Source organism: Myotis brandtii, unplaced genomic scaffold (genome assembly GCF_000412655.1).
Source record: "Myotis brandtii unplaced genomic scaffold, ASM41265v1 scaffold375, whole genome shotgun sequence".
Taxonomy (NCBI): domain Eukaryota; kingdom Metazoa; phylum Chordata; class Mammalia; order Chiroptera; family Vespertilionidae; genus Myotis; species Myotis brandtii.
This window is the reverse complement of record NW_005364412.1, coordinates 326,120-350,093: the sequence shown is the minus strand read 5'-3', so window position 1 is coordinate 350,093 and position 23,974 is coordinate 326,120. Positions and strand designations below refer to the sequence as shown.

The window sequence follows — 23,974 nt, the reverse complement described above, 5'->3', positions numbered from 1 at the left end:
TGCTAAATTTAATTAATCTGAAATGGCTAGTGAAGTCTCAAGAAGGGGTTGAGAGGAGGTAATACATTTCCCATATACATCTAAAACTATATTATCAGACCTACATTAGATCACTGTGGTATGCTCAGCTGAATACCTAGCCAATATCCATTCTCACTTGTCATCTTTACTAGCAGAACTCCAATATTGATTTTGAATGCAATGTGTCAGCCATAAATACTTCCTTCCCTGGGTCCCCTTGCAAAGAAAGATGACCATGTATTATATTCTGGTGAAAATATATATATAGGTGAAAATACTAACAACCTCAAAACCTCATAAAGAGAAGCCCTTTGCCTTTTTCCTTTTGATAATTCTTGTTCCGGCTGTCTGGAAATGCAAATCATTACTTGAAAATATAGCAGGACAAGACCACAACTTAGGAACTATGGATCAGGAGGACAGGGGCTGCTTATGTCCTTAAAGACATCCATCTTTGAGCATTTCAACCAGCCAAGGGGGTTGAGAAAAATAAGTTCCTATCTGTCAGAGTTGCTTGGGTTTTCATTACTTGTAGTTAACCATTGTAGTGGGTTAATACTTATATGAATTTATAAAGACAGGGAAGCCACAATGATTTTTAGGATGATTGCTCAATGTTGAGGTTGTTCGCTGCTTGTTTCATTTAGGGGTTCTTTGCGGTTTAGCATTTGTTTCCTCTCCCTCCAGGAAAGGTGGAGGGCCTTTCCAAGCATTCTGTGTGCTAGCCTTGTTTACCAGGCCCTCAGGTGCTGATTGGAATTCAGACTCATTGATGGTTAGGGGTCTTTTTAGTGGAAGCCATCCACACATCTCCAACGGAGGGGATAATTAACAGCTGTCAGTATGCCAGGAATGAGTAAAATGTTGGAGAACACCCAAAATGATTTTTAAAACAACAAAATTAGGCTTGGAGGGACTGTGTAGTGTTTTATTGTAACCCAAAGCTACATCATGCAGCTCCAGATCACCAAAAGTATATTCTTTAGCACAATGGTGACAGTATTTATATTATACCCCTAATTTACAGTAATTTTGGATTATTTTTAAAAATGTGCCACAGGCCAGCACAAACCTTTCAAGTTCTCAGCATACGAGTTAATGCTCTGTGTTGCTGTTATTTGTTTGGAATAGTGAGTTTTCCTCCCGAGACACTAGAACTGAGAGTCTGGGTAGCTCATGAAGATGGGTCAGACATGGTTCCCTATCCCACCTATTCTCACTGACACGTGTGAGGCACATAGCACCAAATGGAATGCAGCTCTGTGTAGGAAATTTCTGCCTGGCCAGAGTGGCTCAGTTGGTTGAGTGTCGTCCCATGCACTGAAAGGCCGCCAGTTCAATTCCTGGTCTGGGCACATAGGGAAGGCAACTGATTGATGTTTCTCTCCTTTCTTTCTTTCTTTCTTTCTTTCTTTCTTTCTTTCTTTCTTTCTCTCTCTCTCTCTCTCTCTCTCTCTCTCTCTCTCTCTCTCTCTCTCTCATCTCTGTCTCCCTAGCAAATATCCATTCTCACTTGTCATCTTTACTAGCAGAACTCCAATATTGATTTTGAATGCAATGTGTCAGCCATAAATACTTCCTTCCCTGGGTCCCCTTGCAAAGAAAGATGACCATGTGTTACATTCTGGTGGGGGGAAAAACACAAAACAAAACAAACAACAACAAAAAAACAACAAAGGTGAAAATACCAACAATCATAAAACCTCATAAAGAGAAGCCCCTTTCCTTTTTCCTTTTGATAATTCTTGTTCTGGTTGTCTGGAAATGCAAATCATTGCTTGAAAATATAGCAGGAGAACACCACAACATAGAAACTATGGATCAGGAGGAAAGGGGCTGCTTATCCCTTTGAGCATTTCAACCAGCCAAGGGATTTGAAAAAAATAAATCCCTATCTGTCAGAGTTGTTTGGGTTTTTCATTATTTGTAGCTAGACCAATACAGTGGGTTAACTCACCAATGCAGTGGGTTAATCTCTCTCTCTCTCTCTCTCTCTCTCTCTCTCTCTCTCTCTCTCCCTTCCTCTCTCTAAGCATGTCCTTGGGTAAGGATTTTTAAAAATTCTGTGTTTTTTTGTTTCCTTGTTTTATATGTAAGGCTTTTTTTTTCTTTTTTCTTTTTTAACAAAATGATGTTGTTTTAATGTTATTGTGGTGACATTAGTCAACATGAACATATAGGTTTCATGTGTGGATTGCTAATTTACAAAATCTGTGTATAGGACCATGTGCCCACCACCCAAAGTCAAATCTTCTGTCACCTCACATTAGGACCCCTTTCTTCCCCCACCTCCCTTCCTCTGGCAACCACCACACTGCTGTTTGTGTTCATAAGTTTCAATGTCATATTCCACATGTGAGTGAAATCATATAATTCTTAGCTTTCTCAGTTTGACTTATTTCACTTCTCATAATGTTCTTAAGGTCCATCCATGTTGTTGTAAATGACACTATTTCATCCTTTCTTATGGCCAGATAGTATTCCATTGTGAATATGTACCATATCTTCTTTTTCCATTCCTCTATGGCAGGGCACTTTGGCTGTTTCCAAATCTTGGGCACTGTGAATAATGCTGCAATGAACATAGGGGTGCATATATCTTTGTGTATAAATGATTTCGAGTGTTTCGAGTATATACCCAGGAGTGGAGTTATTGGGTTGCATGGTAGCTCTAGTTTTAATTTTTTGAGGACTCGCCAGACTGCTTTCCATAATGGTTGTACCAGTTTACATCCCCACCGGCATTCTCTACAACCTCTCCAACACTTGTTGTTGCTTGTCTTGTTGATAGTGGCCACTCTAACTGGTGTAAGGAGGTATCTCATTGTAATTTTAATTTGCATTTCCCTGATTGCCAGTGAGGTTGAACATCTTTTCAAATATCTATTGGCTATATATCTTCTTGGAAGAGGTGTATTTTCAGGTCCTCTGCCCACTTTTTGATTGGATTGTTTATTTGTTTGGTGTTGAGTTTTACTAGTTCTTTATATATTCTGGAAATTAAACCTTTGTCAGAGCTACTGTTTGCAACTATCATCTCTCATCTGGTTGGCTGCTGTTTGTTTTGTTGTCCATTTCTTTTGCTGTGCAGAAGCTCTTCAGTTAGATATAGTCCCATTCATTTATTTTTTGCCTTTACTTCCCTTGATACTTTGGGGTCAAGTCCACAAAATGTTCTCTACCACCCAGGCCCATAGGTTTAGTACCTATAAACTAGACATTTTTAATATATATGAAAAAATATAGAATTATTTTCTTGAAGTAGAATTATTTGACTATAGATCAGTGATGGCGAACCTATGATACGCATGTCAGAGGTGACACACGAACTCATTTTTTTGGTTGATTTTTCTTTGTTAAATGGCATTTAAATATATAAAATAAATATCAAAAATATAAATCTTTGTTATACTATGGTTGCAAATATCAAAACATTTCTATATGTGGCACGGCACCAGAGTTAGGTTAGGGTTTTTCAAAATGCTGACATGCCGAGCTCAAAAGGTTTGCCATCACTGCTATAGATTATGAGCAATAACCTGGTAGCTTTGGTAGATCTGGAATATTGTCTTTCAAGAAAGTTGAACTATTTTATACAACCCAAGGTAGTGTGAGAATTCAATTTCTCTCCACCCTTGTGAAAATCATCAAGGCGTGAATCTTTAAGATACAGATTTTATATTGGCCATTGATCAGAATTCTTAGTCTAGGGATATTTTTTTATGTCTATGGTATTATTTGTTAAATTTTAAAAGCACAAAAAACCTTAAAAATTCATACTGATATTTCAGCACCTATAGTTCTCACCCTCATGTCTCATATAGATAGCTTTACACTACTAAAAACATCCCCTAGGCAAAGGTAGAAGGAAGCTTTACCTGAACGAAAGGATGTTGTTTGACTTGGTGAGGAATATGTATAGATATGCAAAAGAGATGTTGCAGAGCCATGCTTTAAGAGCATAAATTTCACACCATGTGTTTGAGTATACTTTGGAAATTTAGAAATAATAGTCAATTTTTCTTTGTTTTGTTTATTTTTAAAATATATTTTTTATTGATTTTAAAGAGAGAGGAAAGAAGGGAGAGAGAGAGAGAGAGAGAGAGAGAGAGAGAGAGAGAGAGAAACAGAAACAGAGAAACATCAATCAGTTGCTTCCTGTACACTCCGGACCAGGGACCCCAGCGACTTTTCAGTTCACTGGACCACACTCAATCAACTGAGCCACGCTGGCCAAGACTCTTTTGTTTAATATTTTTGTTTTTACACTTTGGGTTATTTTAACAGCTGAGAAACTGCATCAAATAGCTAACCTGTATTGACTGAGAGCATCTTGGTAAATTAAGCAGAAAAAATTGTCCATCATTTCCCTCCCTAATTAACAAGTTTGAGTTAATGGCTGCAGCAGCAGTATTTAACATGTATGCCACATCAGCAATAAATTAGGATCAAATCTGAGCACAGCTAACTGCATCCCCAGACCTGTGTTTTCACAGTACAGAAAATATTAAGATTTATGCTGCTGCTTATATTTATCTTTCTTGTGAGTATATCATGGATATTTGTATACACTTTACTTGAACTTCTGCTGGGCAATTTGATATTTCCCGCAAATTTTAAGGGAGTTGAGAAGGAGCAGAGGGTGCTTCATGGGAGAATTGATTATATTGAATTAGCTCTCATAAATTTGTTTTTCAAATATTTTAGACAAATTTTCTTAAAACATTATGTATAATAATTATCATACATATGACCCAAATTTTAATTAGTGGCTTCTAAAATAATAATATCAGCCATCTTCAAATAGGATTGACTCATGCAAAACCACATTACCAGCATTCCAGGAATATCTGATGGTAAAATTTAAGAATACCAACTTATTCTATAATGCATTCCCTAAATGCATAGCAGTGGTGGGAGAAGCAGAACAAAAGAACATTTATCAAAAGATCCCAATGTTCTATGGGCTCTTAGAAGACGCCTGCTAGTTGGAAAGGCAGGGAGGAGAAAACAAAGCTCATTCCCCAGGCAATATTCCACTTTCTGTAGCTTAGCGTGTATGCTGCTGACAGGTCCCCCCTGTGCCTTCTTATTACGTTGACTGATGTCACCCTCCTATGGCACTGCTCCTGCCTCTGCTTGGCCCTGAGCATGTGGAATGGATCCTCTCTTTGTCTCAGCTAAGTCGGTGCCCTTCACGCAGAGAATACTAGCACCTCACAAAATGGGGTCCGGCACTATGCTCCAACTCCTCACGGAATGACTGTAGGCACGGTCTCCTGTCCACAGATTATTTCTTCACATTATTCTTTAAAAAATTCTATTTAGCGTTTTATTCCTTGGAACCTGGGGTTTTGTTAAACAAGTTAAAGGAGAATCATCCAAAGTTGCTTTTGTGACATTATAGGTATATTTGTTTGCAGACCTGATATGGCCAGCGCATAGTTGATAATAAAAGAAGAAAATATCCCTGTGCATGAGGGAATACTAAGGAATGGTATTAGTCTCTCTCTCTCTCTCTCTCACACACACACACACAAAAAACACACACACACAAGCAGACATACACATGCCTATGTATGTATATGTGTTTTCTTTTGGGAGATAAGGGCTTGGAGGAAATTTCCATGGATAATTTCTTAACTGTAATAAATATAGCTCTTCTCCAAAGGATACAAAACAAACAATTCTACTTTTGTATCAAACTCAACTACTCAGTAAATATTTACTGAGCACCTATTACTTCGCATCAGCCATTCATGACACACGAATGCCCAGACTCTCTTTCTCATAACAGGTCTATAGTTACATCACTCGAGTGTAAGAAATTGGTTCATGGAATATTTTATTTGTCACCACAGTGCCTGTTTTCTTAAAAAGATTGTTTGGCTGAAAAACAACTAGAGCTGCCCTCAAGCAGATTGTTGGAAATGGTTCAACTGGGCTGGATTCCTAATCAGCACCAGAAGCGTATCCTCAGCTCTCCTCATCCATATTAAAGTCATGTCCTTCCAGACCAGCTAGAATCGATTGATTTTGAAGGCTCCTGACTTTGCTCCTGTCACAAAAAGGAGTCAAAAAAGAATATTGTCACTTGGCCCCACAATTACTGTCATGAAACCTCTGCCATACCAGTTGGTGAGAGCAATGATTTGGCAACAAACTTATTATAAATCCTGAATATATATTTCATGCCACAAAAGTAGATATCAGGTCTTCTCCTATTCTCAGATCTCCTGACATTCATACTTACAATGTTGGACAAGACCCATAGAGGTGGTAAACCTCCTGGTTATTGTTATATCCTGTTAACTAAACAGGGTGGGATGTTGTGTGTACAAGGGGTTGTTGAAATCCTGTTAGTGTTTTGATGCTTATCCAGTGATTATATGTTTCAGAGTTGTATATGCAGTAGCTGCATTGTTTCTAGAACAATAGAGGGCTCTTTATCTAAAAGTTGATCACTTTGACAAGTATACAAATACTCCCTTATCCCAGATATTAAAACTCTACTTCATCAACTGCCCTATCTCCTTCCATCTCCTTCATGAAGTATTTCCCACCTCCCTAGGCTGTGATGATCTTTCACTTTCCTGAACTCCATTTCCATTTGTAATTGACATTTGACACTCATATTTTACTCTGTTGAAATGTAGTATCTTATTTACCTAACTAGACTGTAAGTTCTCCAAGGGAAAGATCTATAATTATATCCTTGGTTTCATTCACATCACCAAGCACTATGCCATGCTCATATTTTGCACAAAGCTAAGTCGCTGGATGACAAGTGAATGCAAAGACTTGGATACTGGCATAGCATTTTCTCAGATTTTATTGAAGGTAAAACTATTTAAATCTGGGCTAAATTATAATAAAAGATAGAAGTCCTGACAATCAAGTAGTTTTAAAATATTAAAATCTCTTACATGGGCAAATGATAGTTTACATGAGCACATGATCTAATCGAGCCTGCACGTGAAATCACCATCGCAATAAGGAGAAAACTGAAAGCAGCCACAGGCATCAGTGACTTGTTTAAGGTTACTCCGTTGGCTGAGGGGAGAGGCATGACCCAGGTTCCTTCTCTGTCAGATGTTCTTTTCATCGCTCTTAGAGTGTCCAGTGTTTTTTAGTTTTAACAGACAGTGCAGCCAGCTGATTAAAGTGTTGTCCCTGTGTTGCAGGCAACACACTCTAGACAACACACTTAGACAACGCTTTCTCAGATACCACTTTGTAATGCCACTAAGTTTAGAGTTGAATTTTTAATCCATTAATATTCTAATGGTTAGTTCTTCCTTTGTCCAATTTTTAGAAGTGGACTTATTTATTTATTTTACATTTAAGTCTCATCATTCTTCACAAACAAGGAAAAATTATGCTTATTATCAGGGTTTTCCATTTATTCTAGAAGCTGTAGCAATATTATAGGATAGTCAATATATTTTTAAAAGGAGATATTGACAAATTAAAGTGTATCCCAAACAAGATGACCAGAACAGTGAAATGTTTGGAAACATGCCATGAGAGGAATGTATCTGTCATTTTATGTGTAAGAAAGCGGTGATGTTGAGTCTGAAAGATGCCCCACATCCCTGGAAGGGGTTGATAGCTCCCTCCAATTATTTGAAGACCTGCCATGTGAAACTAGGATCCCATATTTTCTGAGAAGTTCCAGAGGGCAAACTTGGACCGATGGTGACAAGTACAGGAAGTGGTTTCTACTGTATATAAACAAACTTCTCCAAAAGCTGGAGTTGTTGTGTCAGCTCTCTTGTCGATGCCAAGGGAGCTGTAGTGTTGGCCCCTGGTCAACAAAAGCCACCATACTGAGTGAGAGTTAGCTTGGATGGCCTGAGTCACCTGTGACTTAAAAATTGCATGATTATCTGTCACATCTGAGCCATACCCAAATGGATGACAACTAAGTCTTGCTCAGCAGTCCTCATTCACCTCGCTCAGGTAAAGAGCATTTTAGGAAAGATCATGCTATTAGAAGCCACCACTAACACTGGGTCCCTGGATTATCGCCACCCTGTGGATAGAGCATAGCCCATCATCATGAGGTGGCCCTCTTCCTCTCTGCCCAGATCACCAGATCAGAAGCTTTTCTTGAGGCAGTGAAACAATATAGTTCTTCAGGATGCTGTCTGCATTGGTCAACATGAAGGAAGTGGAATATATTTAAAATAAAGCCTTGTCTCCCAATCTTTTTAGGTTAACAGTAGATATTCAAGTTGGCTTATATGAAACAAGTGCAATTCAATGCACTACAGCTTTGAAAGTGTTAGAAAATAAATCAAACCATAAAATGTGACAGAGGTTTTAGAATAAAGCCATGTTTCGGTGTATTGAATATAATGTTCACAGCAGGGCAACGTATATCATATGAATACTCTTTCACTCCTCACCTTGATTAGAATAGAAAGTACATATTTAACAGTTATTTTGAAGTCTCAATGTGATTCAAACTTCCATTCTAGTTATAGTTTGTCTTTTTTCATTTCATGAAATCAGCAGTCAAAGCTCATATTTATGTTTAATACAGAATTCATTGTAAACACAAGTTCCATGATGGAACTCATTTTATTAGACCTGTCAGTACAAAACAGCAATTGCAGAGGGTCATGCTGCATCCTTCTAGCTGTCAGACCAATATCTTGCTGAGTGCCATCTGCAGTGTCTCAGCTTCTTTATTTATACTGGAACTCATTTAGTCTGATCCAAGAGCTATTTCCAAAATTCCCGTAGCACATTAAAAAGCACTTTATCAAGATAGTCATTGCTTTGGAGAAAAGAATATCAGCAAGTTTCTCTGTGGGAATGGAGATCTAGACAAATGCAGGTAATAGGTTTAAGGAGAAATAGTCTTATTTCTAAGAAAAGTTGTTTTATATTAAACAAATCTATCTGTCCTAAACTTATACAGCTAACATGAGATCTGGATGCTTTGCAACTCTGTAGTTTTAAATCACAAAGTCAATATTTGAAGCTGTCTAATTCTTCTTACACAATATATCTATAAGTCAGGTAGCTACCACCAGCTGATAGAATTATCTTGACATAAGCAAATCTTTCTTAAACTATGATGACCTGGTCTTCAAAACCTCTACTGGGCCAGGTACTCTCAGTCCAACACTTTATTACCTTTTCTTTTTTTATCCTCACACAAGGACAAATTTATTAATTTTTTTATTTTATTGATTTTTAGATACAGGAAAGGGAGAGAGAGATAAAAACATCAATGATGAGAGAGAATCGTTGACTGGCTGCCTCCTACATGCCCCCAACTGGGGATCAAGCTCACAACCCAGGCATGTGCCCTGCTCACTGAGCATCACCAGGCAGGCAAGCTTATTAATTTTATAGAGAAAGGGAAAAGGAAAGAGAGAGAGAGAGAGAGAGAGAGAGAGAGAGAGAGAGAAGAGAGAAACATCGATTAGTTGCCTCCAGTACCCACCCCAACAGGGGATAAACTCTGCAACCCAGGTATGTGCCCTGGCCAGAATGGAACCTGCCACCTTTTGTTGTATGGCTTGACGCTCCAAACAACTGAGCCACCAGGCCAGGGCTTGTGTCTTTCACCAGAAATTTCCTGAACATTTCCCCATCTGCTTTTGAAAAGAACACACTTTTCTGAATAATTGATTTGGAAACACATTCAGGGTTAATATACCTTATTCTGTGGAGTCACTTAAGTGTTTCTTTACACACAAAAAAAGTGATCAAACATGAATTTGAAATTCAGGCAAAGAAAATGATAGGTTGGCTCTCAGAAATAATGAAATAAAAAAGAACACTGCCTAGTTTTTGTTAAACTTGTTTTGATATGAGTCTATGGAAAGAGACTATAACTTGTCTGTGTTCTTAAAAGTTCTTTTTATAAAAATATATTTTATTGATTTTTTACAGAGAGGAAGAGAGAGGGATAGAGAGTTAGAAACATCGATGAGAGAGAAGCATCAATGAGAGAGAAACATTGATCAGCTGCCTCCTGCACATGTCCTACTGGGGATGTGCCCACAACCAAGGTACATGCCCTTGGCTGGAATTGAACCTGGGACCTTTCAGTCCGCAGGCTGACACTCTATCCACTGAGCCAAACCGGTTAGGGCTCTTAAAAGTTCTTGATTTCTTACTGAATCAAGTGAAACCACTGTTAACCTACAATTATTATTATTTCAACTCTTTGGAAATTTAAGTGAACCTCATATGAAATTTAAGTGAACCTCATATGAAATCATAATCTATCACACTAGACAAAAGTAATTTAGTATGGGGGTTGAAAGTTTGTTTTGGAAGTGCCTCTGATAAGTTTTCCCCAAAGTGTATTAGAGTCATAATTCCAAAAAAAATCCCAATATATCATCTAAAAAATGATGCTGGTGACCCTCTCTCAGGTGTGTGTGTGTGTGTGTGTGTGTGTGTGATGTGTCATAGTTCCAATAGTTAAGACATGCTATAGTAATGATACTCATTACGGGAAAAATGGCAATATTATGTATGACCAATGGGTGACCATGTCATTAATGTAATTAGAAGAGATGTTAATGTAATATATTGCTATTTGGAAATTTGGCTGAAAATGTCAGAAATAAGCATATCCTTGTTAATGGGTACATCATTTTAAATATTATATTTTGTTCAATATCTAGTCATAGTTTCTCTATCCTTTTAAAAATGATAAAACTTATGCTTACAGATTTCCATCAGCAGTAAATCTAAGAAACATTTAGCATGAAATAACTCTTTACTAAATTTTGGAAACAAGGACTAGATTTGGTATACTATAGAATTTACATTTTTCCAATGCTTTTGAAAATAATACTTATTTTGACTTAAATATTTTCCTTTAAAAAACTATATAACATAGAGGTTGTCTTGTGTTTTCTTCTGTAATATCACCGACTGCCTAAACTGTCTTTCATCAGGGAAGATATTTACTTGAATCATAGAAAAATATTAATTTTCTCTTGATTATAAAAATAATAGCATACCTTAATTTAAATCTCAGTTTTGCCTTGTTTAAAGTAGTAATATAGTTCCTGGACATTAGTAAGTGCCACAAAATTATTACTATTATTTACATTAATGTTATTAATTTATTAAATTAATGAGATAAGATAGCATTTGTTAAGTTACATAAACACACATCCCTAGGTGGGAGCTATCAACCCCTTCCAGGGATGTGGGGCATCTTTCAGACTCAACATCACCGCTTTCTTACACATAAAATGACAGATACATTCCTCTCAAGGCATGTTTCCAAACATTTCACTATTCTGCTCATCTTGTTTTGGATACACTTTAATTTCTCAATATCTCCTTTTAAAAATATATTAACTATCCTATAATATTGCTACAGCTTCTAGAATAAATGGAAAACCCTGATAATAAGCATAATTTTTTCTTGTTTGTGAAGAGTGATGAGGCTTAAATAATGTAAAAAAGAAAATAGGTAATGTCTATAAAATGATAAGAACAATTTCTGATACACTGTTGACAACAAAATAATTATTAGCATTATCATTGGTCACAGAAATAGCAATGTCAAGGAGATAATCTGGTATATAAATTTGAGGTTCAAAGGAATGTGGTTGACATTATCATTATTCAAAGAATGCAGTAATGTCAAATTAATATGTTGTACATCTTCAATTTGCACAATGTTAAAATACATATCTCAACAAAAAAAGAAAAACAAGAAAGTATTTCACTTTATTACACTTCTTCTGAGTTAATGAAAACAATCCTAGAATAGCTTTTACTGTTTTGTGTTAACTTATTTTTCTCTCTCTTTTTTCCTTCTCTCTTTTGGGGGCATTGCAGAGGATGGCTGGAGTTGAGTTGGGAATTAGCATTAGAAGGAAAAGGATCCTCTTGACAATGGAAAAGTCACGCTGTAATTCTGAAAAGAATGTTTCATTTCCCATTTTCAACATTAAAATTACTTCAGCAGTAGTTCAAGCTTTTAATTGATTGTATTTAAATTTTTCTGTATAAATAGACCATAACTATTTTTGATAACACATTTTCAGATTCATGGGCTGGAGTTGAGTTGGGAATTAGCATTAGAAGGAAAAGGATCCTCTTGACAATGGAAAAGTCACGCTGTAATTCTGAAAAGAATGTTTCATTTCCCATTTTCAACATTAAAATTACTTCAGCAGTAGTTCAAGCTTTTAGTTGATTGTATTTAAATCTTTCTGTATAAATAGACCGTAACTATTTTTGATAACACATTTCAGATTTATCTAATTATGAAATACTGAGAATACAAGAACTAATCTGTGGCTTGTCTGTTGACGTCATTGTGGAAACTTAACCTTTGAAAAGGCAGGTTTAGACACAGCAAAAACATTTCCTCTTTCAAGCCTGTTTTCTCCTTCTCTGCAAACAACATTATAATGTTAACGTAAAAATGTTCAAACGTGTAAAGAATTTTTGTGACTTTATTTGAGCCAAACTGTAGACAATTGCCAGGAAGCAGAATCTCAATGTATTGGGATAATGCTCCGGAGTCTTACAATCAAAGGAGGAGAAGTAAGTGTGTTACATAAAATCCATAGGTGATAGATTAGGGAGGCAGAGAAAGCAAAAGTGGGAGGAAACCTCTGGGATTGGATGAAAAGTAAAATGATAGACACATACTTCTTTTACCTAGGTGGGAACAGGATAGTTAGCAGGCAACAATTAACATGATAACGATAGCAGTGAAATAACTTATGCTCTCTCTACTGGTGCCCAGGCGCATTTGGTTTTGCCCTGAGGGGTCCAGAAAAAGAGAAGTTACAAGTTACCCTGACATTTCACAGGCAAGTTATCTTAGATGCAAAAAGACAATAGGCTCTGTTAAGGTAAAGATTGACCTTTGTCAGGGAAGATACTGGCCTAGAATGTGACTACCCACTATAATGTGACTACCCACTGCTTTTCATTAAAGTATTAATTTCAGACCATCCTTTGTGGTTACTTTAGGTCTTTGAGTTTGCTAGTCAGGTTAGCATGTGGCCTTTTTTTTTCATCCACAATAAAAAAAATACCATTTTGGCTTCTGGATTCAAAGGTTGAAAATCTTATATAAATATATGAGTATATTTGACCATGAGTTCATTCATTCATCTATTTAATGAAAAAGAATGTAATTTAGTGAATGCCTGGGTCATGTTCTAAGAATTTTAAGATAAACATGACAATGTACTTCCTTTCAAGATGCAAAATTCCAAATATGTGAAGTTGGTTAATCCAGATAATTTTTCAAAGAGCTTTATAAAGCTGGTGCTATGTAAATTTGAATTATTATTGTTGTGGTCATTAATATAGAGATCCTTCTGAAACATGGAGTTTGGGGTGCAGACATTTCTTCTTGTGGGCCCTTGTCCTCACGAAGTTTGAAGAATAAACTAGTGGACTAACAGATTTCTTTAATAAAAATGTAGAAGTTTATTGGAAGCGGATACAAACTCCATCTGGGAATGGGTGTCCCCAAAAGGAACCCCCTGAGAGGAGCCCCCAAATGGGAAAAGCCTGCGCCCTCTCACACTCTCTCTCTCTCTCTCTCAAAAAAATCAAACCCTAAAAATCTAAAACCTAAAAATCTGTCTCATGTCCCTTTGTCTCAGGTTTATATAAGCTGTAGCTCTTTGTCTCTTCATGCTCCCTCCCCATTTGATGACCCTTGCTCTCCTAAGAGCTTTATAAAGCTGGTGCTATGTAAATTTGAATTATTATTGTTGTGGTCATTAATATAGAGATCCTTCTGAAACATGGAGTTTGGGGTGCAGACATTTCTTTTTGTGGGCCCTTGTCCTCACGAACTTTGAAGAATAAACTAGTGGACTAACATATTTCTTTAATAAAAATGTAGAAGTTTATTGGAAGCATATACAAACTCCATCTGGGAATGGGTGTCCCCCTGAGAGGAGCCCCCAAATGGGAAAAGCCTACGCCCTCTCTCTCTCTCTCTCTTTCTCTCTCTCTCTCTCTCTCTCTCAAAAAAAAAGTAAACCCTAAAAATCTAAAACCTAAAAATTTGTCTCATGTCCCTTTGTATCAGGTTTATATAAGCTGTAGCTCTTTGTCTCTTCATGCTCCCTCCCCATTTGATGACCCTGTGCTCTCCTAATTGGTTACTCTTTTGTGGAATATCAGTTTCAAATTCCAAAACTCACTGGATACCCTCCTTTTTTTCTCCCCCTTATCTTGGAACATTCCTCTGTCTCTGGTGAAAATATGTTTTCCTCTTTCTGACATCTGTCATTTCTCTATCCTCTGTGAAAGTGTTTCCTTCTTCCCGGTTCTCTGTGACTTTTCTTTATCCACTGTGACTGTATGCCTTCTGGTGGGTCCAAGCCCTCACTTATGTATTTTTTCCCCTTGTTAGTCTCTAAACTGGCCTATTTTGTCCCTAGAATTCCTTTTCCTTCTAGAAGCAAGCATCATTTTTTATTTTTATATATATTTTTTGCAGCTTTGAAATAGGGTCGTGCCAAGAGGCCCATAGTGAAACACTGAAAGTGGCCACCATCAGCATGAGGACCCCAACAAGTCAAACTGGTAAGTGGAAAAAGTAATACATCAGTATCTTTTTCTATGTCATTAAATCTGTTGTTATTTTTTTTTATGCGACAATTCTCAGAATTTACAAACAAAAATGAGAGTGCTTTTCAAAGGACAGTGCCTATGAAATTCATTGTCATTACCTGGAAGACCTTGGGGAGTTGGTATTCTGTGGGAAAAGTCACCAATCTGTTCTAGACAGTCATGGATTTAAAGTAGCTATTTGAACTTGTGAAAGTTGCTAAATTCTTTGAGTCTTACTTTTTTAAATTTTAAAATGGAGATTATAATAATTATCTTGTTAGGACTTTTCCTAAGAACTAAAATATTGCATATAAAGAATCGAGTAGTTTCCTTAACATAGAAAAAGAGTTTAAAGATATTAGTCTACTGTTTACTGAATACTTTCTAAAAACCAAGTATTAAATCCTAAACACTTTAATGCATTATTTTATGAAATACAACCCTTAGAGGTAGAAGCTATTTTTACTCTCATTTTACAGATGAAAAAACTGCTATTGACAGATTATTAGACTTGCTTTAAATCGCACACTGCTCCCTGAGACAGGTGTGTCTGGTGGCAGAGTTTCTGTTCTTAAATTTATTCATAAAATCAACAAACATTTATTGGATACCTGAAAATGACAAACTTTTTTCTTTTTTAGCTGAGATGCCATGCTAGTTTCCAAATGATTGCTACGTAGAGTATAATTATATATTTATATGAGGTGTTATAGTTTGCAAATAAGTTATGAATAATTCCTTTTATTTAGTATTCACATAGTCATTGTGGAAGACGAGGTAGGGAGCATTACTTCTATTTTACAGATGGAGAAATTAAGGTCCCAGAGGCTAATTAGATCACTGGAGGTCTTGGAGCTCAGTGTTTCTCAGACTGTGGTTAAGTGTCAGTGTATTTCTAATCCATTGCAGACAATGTTTTTGTAGAATGACTAAAAATTACTTACTAGAGAAATAAAATGATGAAAAAGCAGACACCAAAGACACAACTCCACATTTTAATTATTTTTTATTATTCTACAGATATGGAATTACTCCATGAAATGGGTCTGAAAGTTTCTAATGCTTTCTCTGAGTTCCTATACTCCTCCCAGTTAGCATCTGCACGGTGACACCAGCCTATAGATCAGACAGTAAACTGCATAGCACTGATAGAGCTAATACGGGGTGGGACAAGACTAGGTTTACAGTTGTTCATATGGAAAATAGTACAATAGTAAATAAATAAAAACACACGAATAAACTCTGTGTTTCGCATACTCACAGCTGTAAACCTACTTTTGCAGACCCTGTATGAGGCAGATCCAGCACTCAAGCCCAGACCTTCCATCTCTAGTCCAGATGGTTTCAATTTACTCCATACCACCTCAACAAACAGTAAGAAATCTTGTTTATGGTCCAAGGGACAGGAAGCTCGAATTCCAAATTGTTCACATGAAACAAGTGCAAGAAAATTGATAATGGCCAGACATTTTCAAAGAGTTATATGAAACCAATGACATGAAAAAAGTGGAAAAACAGTGGGAAGCTCATGGAAATGATTTCTTTTAAATTTATGTGTAAGAAATCAATACGTAAATTCTGTGATATGTGATGTAGTATTGAAAGACTTTCTCAAGATACGTTTTTTTTCTTTCCTCATTTTAATTTGTTTATATTTTGAAAAGAGTAGTTAGGTTATATTTCGGAGTCTGAGCCTTGTCAGTTCCCCAGAACAGAATATGGGCCTCACATTATTCCAAGTGACAAAATTGGATTTTGGCCAGTTATGAAATGAAAATGAACTCATCGAACCACCTCACGGAAAGGACCTGAAAATAATGTAACTTATTCATTTCAAAAACTACCAAAGAAAATTGCAGTGCTTTTGGTGCAAAGTAAAATGCACATTGAGTCAGCAATGAAAATTTACATTGTAAGATGGTTTTGTGGGTTTCTAAGATCTCCTGATGAAATGGACCCAAATATTTACAAGTGCTATTTTATTAATAGCAACTTTACCATCTCTGTCAAAGTAATATTGCACCAATGTTCAGGAATAACTTTTGGTTGTGAGTAAATATTATTGAAAGATTCATTTTTTCTCCAAATGATGCTTATAGAATTTTTTAAAATTATAATATAAAATGTCAGGAATAGTTCTTGTTTTTTTAAAGTTCTGCTGTCTTAGTGCTTAAAGCAGCTTAAAGTGGCTGTAAGGGCATAGAGAAAGATGAAAATTTATGACAACATTCAAAACTGAGTCTTTCAGCCCACCTATTATTAGCTTCTGGGAAGACTCCACATTGCTAAAATGAAATTCAGTTTGAAGTAGGGCAAATCCATGGCCTTAAATAATATAGAGAGTTTCTGTGTTCCTCACTTGCTTTCTGCCCCATGACTCACAGATCCAAGATTTGTATGACTCAGAAAGTTAGGCAGTCATATCTAGGCACCCCTCTTTAGTAAGTACCTTCATATTTCTCCTCCCACTGAAAGGAGCAGAGAGGAAGGAAGAACTTAGGGAAATGCATTGCACCAAGGAGAGAGAAAATCCCAATAATCGTTGTAGGTATGGTGATGATAGGAATTGGGAATTATTCTCTCTCTCTCTCTCTCTAACAATACTCTATCACATCTATTTTCAAGTTGTGTGATGCAAGAATTTTTAAAACATGCAATACCTAACTGTTTAGTCAGGGTCACTGACCTCTTTCCCCTTATATTGTCAAACTAAAAAATTACAACAAGCAACACAACAATAGCCATCCGGTGTGACTAAGTAAAAAATTTTGTCAGATTGATAGAAAATATATTTTTAGTGTGCCGCAAAATTTTAGTAATTGAATTGTGTGTGCCATGAGATAAAAAAGGTTGACAATTGCTGCTCTGTCAGACCAGGGTCAGAAGACCACAAATGGGGAAAAAAGATGGTCCATCAACATTATAGCAGACATGCTTTATTTGAATGCCTGTTACTCATTGGATTTAGTGCCTAAGGTTTACACAGCCCACTCTTTAACTGTGAAACTTAGATGCTCTTTGCTACCAGCCAAGTTATCCGTATGACCAAGGGCTAAGGGTAAGTCTCCTGACTTGTCTCTTTTATCTTTATTGTTGAGAGTATTACAGATGTAATACTCTCCCTTTGGCCCCCCCCCCCCCCCCATTGCTCTCCTCCACCAGGTTCACCCTTGCCCCAGGCCTTCACCATTCTATTGTCTATGTCCATGGTCAGTGCATATCTATATCTATAAAAGGCTAATATGCAAAGTGTTCCCTCGGGAGTTCTACCGGGAGACCAGGAGTTTGATCGCTCGCTATGACATGTGCTGACCACCAGGGGGTGGCATGTAATGAAGGAAGGCCCTGGCCGGCAGCTGGCAGCTGGGGAAGGGAGGCCGGGCGGCAGCTGGAAGGCCTCCATCAGCCTTGATTGCCGGCCAGGCCTAGGATCCCTACCCATGCATGAATTTCATGCACCGGGCCTCTAGTATACATATATGTTATTTGGTTAATCTCTTCCTGCCTCCTCCTCTTCTCCCCCCTTTCCTCTGAGATTTGTCAGAATGTTCCATGTTTCCATGCCTCTGGTTTTATTTTATTCATCAGTTTATTTTTTAATTAGATTCCACGTATAAGTGAGGTCATGTGTACATGATCCCACTTCTAGGAATATATCCTAAGAATTCTGAAACCCCAACCAGAAAGAATACATGCCCCCCCTATGTTCATAGCAGCATTATTTACAATAGCTAAGATCTGGAAACAGCCCAAGTGCCCATTAGTAAATGAGTGGATAAAAAGCTGTGGTACATTTACACAATGGAGTACTATGCAGCTGACTTGTCTTTTGAAATACCCTACCCTTCAATATATTTTATCGTGTCTTCAGATCAGTAAACAAACAATAACAGCCACACTATCAAAGCCAAACAGGATTTGGATAATGATTACTTGACATGGGAAATGAAAACCTCAAATGTAAAATGTATATAGAACAATGCATTAATACAGAAACCAGAAAAGATATCTTTAAAAAAAATTGTTATCTTTACATATACATTATTTGACTTAGATATAAATACCCTAGAGGTTGAAAAAAATTAAATGTAAAAGACTGAAAGGAAACAGGAAAAGTAGCAGAATAAAACTGCCTTTGAAGGTAACAGATAATACAATCAGATTTGTAGAAAACAAACTGAAGACACACTCCATATAGAGGTCACAGACAATCAGTGAAAATGATGAGTGAGAGAAAATGACCAATATGGAAAACAAGAATCAAACATGTGGATAATTGTTCATGAAAATAAAAAGAAAAAGGATAAATAAAAGACAAGCACTAATCAAAGAATCACAAAGGGAAGGGGATCTTGCTCAGGAAGGAAATGAAAAGGGCTTTATGACTCTAGAATTTATTTTTTAAAATTTGAGATTTTTTTATTTTGCTTGAAAATTTCCTATTCATTAATTCGTTAAAAGTTAGGAAAATATAATGGTAAACTGAGACAAAATATTATTATTTTCTGATAGTTTTTTTATTATAATGCTTCATGTTTCTAGACTATAGAAAGTTGGTCTTTTCTGTTTGTTGTTTTTTTTTTCCTTAAACAATTTTGGTAATTTGTGTTAACCTAGAAAAAACTGTCAATGCTGAGGGATTGTCCATGTTTAAATATACACAGACAAAAATAATTGAAATTAATGCATTAGTGCCATAATTGAGTTTTTATTTTTTCAATTTTAATATATTATGTGTTCTCACATATAAAATAATGATATATTATTGGTTAATTAAAGACTGTTATTGAAATATACTTAAGAACAGTACACACTAAAAGCAAGTGAACAGCTCAACGAATTTTCACAAGTCAACAATACATGGCCACCTATGTTTAGAAAATAAACATAACCAACATAATTGAAAATGCTTTTTTCCTTTAGAAGTTCTGAATCCCAATCTTTTTACCTATGCTAAACAATTTTCTGAAGTCTTATACTATGCATTGTTTCACTTTTTTTGGTTTATATGAGTGGAATAATAGAGAATGCACTTGTTTTGTCACGTGGCCTATTCTCAATATTATTTATGTGAGATTTCTATGTATAGCAGTAACTTAATTTTCAATGCTTTATACTATTCCAGCATGGCCAGTTTGTCACTCATACATTGTCACACATGTCTTTTGGGGCAGGCATGGCCAGCCACATTTCTGTGGGATATACAATTACTTATATGTGACATTTATGTTCATTTTTAGTAGGTACTGTTGATTTCCCAAACCAGGATAATCATTTACATTCCCACTAGCAGAGTATATGGGTTTTAGTTGTTCCATACCTTTAGCAGCACTTGGTGATGATCAGAAATTTATTTTAGTCATTCTGACAGGTATGTGGTAGTATCCCATTGTGGTTTTAATCCACATTTCCTTAATAACTAATCAAGGTGGTATTACTGCCTCTGATCAACAGTTTCCTAGGAAACCCCAAAGTAAAAGTGAAGAGAAATTCAGAGAATGTATTAAAAAAGCTGGTAGCTTTATTCACCTCCAGTGAATGAACATTCAGTCTAAAGCAGTGATGGCGAACCTTTTGAGCTCAGCGTGTCAGCATTTTGAAAAACCCTAACTTAACTCTGGTGCCGTATCACATATAGAAATTTTTTGATATTTGCAACCATAGTAAAACAAAGATTTATATTTTTGATATTTATTTTGTATATTTAAATGCCATTTAACAAAGAAAAATCAACCAAAAAAATGAGTTTGTGTGTCACCTCTGACACGCGTGTCATAGGTTCGCCATCACTGGTCTAAAGGGACCTAAATTTCCCCTTTACATAGGAACATTTTTAAAGGCATATACCAACATCTGTAATTAAATGTGTGCAAGCCTGGCAATCTCACTCGACTTAAATTCAACTTATCCATTTTGCTCAACTTTCACTCTCCATTTAGCTAATTAATGCATCGCAATCTATCACTTTTGTCTTGTTTCATTGGGTGTAAACCAATCTTCTGACAGCAGACTCACAGTTGAATGGTGGTGATTAGAGTTTATTGCAGGAGAGTGATTGCACACTCCATTTCTGTGTTGGGAAAACTAATTATTTGTCCAGCCATTGGAAACGAGGGACGGCCCGTGGGCTATAGGCATGAGAAGGGTCCAGGAGAGCAGCATGATTTTGACAGAGGGCCTGGGGCTCTCACCCATGCAGCAAGTGTGACAGCTCCATCACTTCCCCAGGCATTTGTTCTTATGGGCTGTGAGGTGGTTCACTGGCTTCCAGTACTATTAGTTTCTAAATAGTGTGAGAGTGTGGCTGCTATGTTATTGAGACAATTTTGATGTGAATAATTTAATACTGTATTGTCAAGTGGCACTTTTTTAAATGAAACCATGTTATCAGAAATTAGCTAGATCCGATTTGTGGTTGACAGAGGCAGAGAGTGGGGGTGGAGAATATGACAAAAGTGGTCAAAAGGAGCACATTTCCAGTTGTAACATAAATAAGAACTGAGGGGATAATGTACAACATGATGACTATAGTTAACACTGCTCTGTGGTATATTTGAAAGTTAAGAGAGTTCTCATGACAAGGAAAATGTATTTTTTTTGTATCTATATGAGGTGATGGATATTAATTAAACTTATTGGAGTAATTATTTCACAATATATGTAAGTTGAGTCATTATGCTGTTCACCTTAAGCTTATACAAGGCTATTTGTCATTTATATCTCAATAAAACTGGAAAAAATATAGCCAAATATAATATACATAATATACAATGTATCATTGTAACCATTTCTAAGTGTACAGTTCTGTGGTGATAAACACATTCACATCATCATGCCAATGCTACCACCATCTGGCTGTATAACTTTCTAATATAGCAACTTCAGTCACATACAAACATTTCTCTCCTAACAGCTTCCTCCTCCCTTTATATCTAGGGTTTACCCATTAGCATAGACTTATACTATTTTTATAAATGTGCCTTTTAAATTTTGTAGAAAATAAAAAGTGAAATTTCAAATCAAAATTACGATAATGCTGTTATTTATACTTGTCTATTTACTTTACCAGATAACTTTATATTTTCATATGATTTTGAATTACTGTCTAGCATCTTTTCATTTCAATACAAAAAAAACCTCCCTTTAACATTGCTTGTGGGGATATCTTAATTTTTCCTCATTTCTAAATAAAGTTTTGCCAAACATAGAACTTAGGTTGATATGGTTGATAGTTTTTTTTTTCTTTAGCACTTTAAATACCTCATCCTACTGCCTTCTGCCACACAAGGCTACTCTTGAGAAATATACTGATCTAACGGAATCCCTTGTGTGTGATGAGTTATTTTTTTCTTGCTGCTTTTAAGATTCTCTGTTTTTGTCTTTCAGCAATTTGATTATAATGTTTCTCAGTGTGGGTTTCTTTCAGTTAACCATCTTGGGGTTTGTTGAGCTTGTTGCATTTGTAGATTTGTGTTATTTCCTCAAAATTGGGAAGTTTTCTGCCATTATTTCTTCATACAATCTCTTTTCCTCTTCTCTGTCTCTTCTTCTTTTGAGACTTACATATTGGTCTAAGCACACACATGTGTGTCCCCAAGTACCTTATGCTCTGTACTCTTTTCTTCAGTATTGTTTTTTCTTCCTCAGACTCAGTACTTTCAAATAACCTGCCCTCCATTTAACTGATTCTGTTTACCTCCTATTTGAGGCTGCTGTTGAACCCCAAAAGTGAATATTTCAACTTATTATATTTTTTAAATTTTCTATTTGGTTCTTTTTAAAAATTTTCTATCACGTTTTTGTTTCCATTCTGTTCAGATATATCTAGGATTTTTTTTAATGATTTCCTTGAATGCTTTATCCATGCTTTTCTTTAGCTCTGATAGCATATTTAAGATAATTGTTTTTAACATCTGGAACTCTGATGTATGTATTTCTTCAGGGGCCATTTTTGAATTTATTTTGTTTCTTTTAATAGGCCATATTTCTATTTCTTTAAATAGCTTGTTATTGTTTGTTTAAAATTGGATATTAGAAAAAGGAGTCACGTTTCCCACTCTTTATAGACTGGCTTTTTCAGGGGAAGACCTTAATTAATAAGCTCAGCTTCAGGCTCTTCTGGGCATGTGTCCTGTTTGGCATTTGAGTATACGTCCTTCCGCCATCCCATAAACACTGTAGATCTTTGATTTGTTTTCAGAGGTCCCACAAGGCTCTTTGTCAATCTATAGTTGTTCACTTAATATTTCTGTGGGGTACGAGAGCCTGGAGCTTCCTAGTCCAACTTAATGCTGATGTCACTCATCGCTGCTTTAATTTAAGTCTTAATTTCCCAAAGACTCTCACTCCAACTTCTTCTTGGTGCCTCGGATATTCTATTGTATTCTTTTGCCCATTATATCGTACCCCCAGGTGTCCGCAGATCTGCCTTGCCCCTGCAGTTCCTACATGCCTGCCTCTGCTTTACATGGCTTCCCTTGTAAGCTAAACTGTGCTTTTCTTTCCCTGTATGAGTTTCCTCATAAGTCAGCACACAGACAGGGCTTTGCAACTGTGTTCTACTTGGCTCTTTCTTTTTTTTTTTTTAAATATATTTTATTGATTTTTTTACAGAGAGGAGGGGAGAGGGACAGAGAGCCAGAAACATCGATGAGAGAGAAACATCGATCAGCTGCCTCTTGCACTGGGGATGTGCCCGCAACCAAGGTACATGCCCTTGACCGGAATCGAACCCGGGACCCTTGAGTCCACAGGCCGACGCTCTATCCACTGAGCCAAACCAGTTAGGGCTACTTGGCTCTTTCTGGCCTGAGAGAGGGAACTACGAATTGGGCCACTTCTTCCTGACTGTGCAACACTGCACAGGGGAAGGATGGTGCAGGTGTGAGTAAGACACCACAAGACATTTTGCCATTTTGAATATGCCTTTCCTTGATTGGGCATCTGCTTGTTTTTTGAAAGCCATTGACTAGTTTTCCAAGCTCCTACAAAGTTATATTAATCAATGTATAGTTCCCTACCTCCCCTGTGGGAAAATAATTGCTTAGAGCTTCCTAGTCCACAATTTAAAAAAATTTATTGACTTTATTGGGGTAAGATTGGTTAATAAAATTATATAGGTTTCAGGGTACAATCCTATACTATATCATCTGTATATTGTATCACGTGTTCACCACCCAAAGTCAAGTCTTATTTAACCATTTATCCCCCATTTACCCTCTTTTGATTACATTTTTCTAAAGTTTTTATTTAAATGCTTTGTAAATTTAATACTATGTTGTCATTTCAAAGGGGAAGACTAGTTTGCTATATTTTATATGTATTATACGATGCCAGCAAGTACTTTCTTGAATTACCCATTTTTTTTTTG

At 36.4% G+C, this 23,974-nt stretch overlaps 1 long non-coding RNA gene across 3 annotated transcripts in view; it reads left to right on the top strand.

Annotated features, from left to right (window-relative positions):
• The window catches only part of LOC102261003, a 934,325-nt gene that overhangs the window by 716,452 nt on the left and 193,899 nt on the right, over positions 1-23,974 (top strand). For all 3 annotated transcript variants that reach the window (XR_313936.2, XR_001363307.1, XR_001363308.1), the window contains one exon: positions 14,492-14,577. This is a non-coding gene — a long non-coding RNA (uncharacterized LOC102261003). The remainder of the gene's footprint in view (positions 1-14,491; positions 14,578-23,974) is intronic.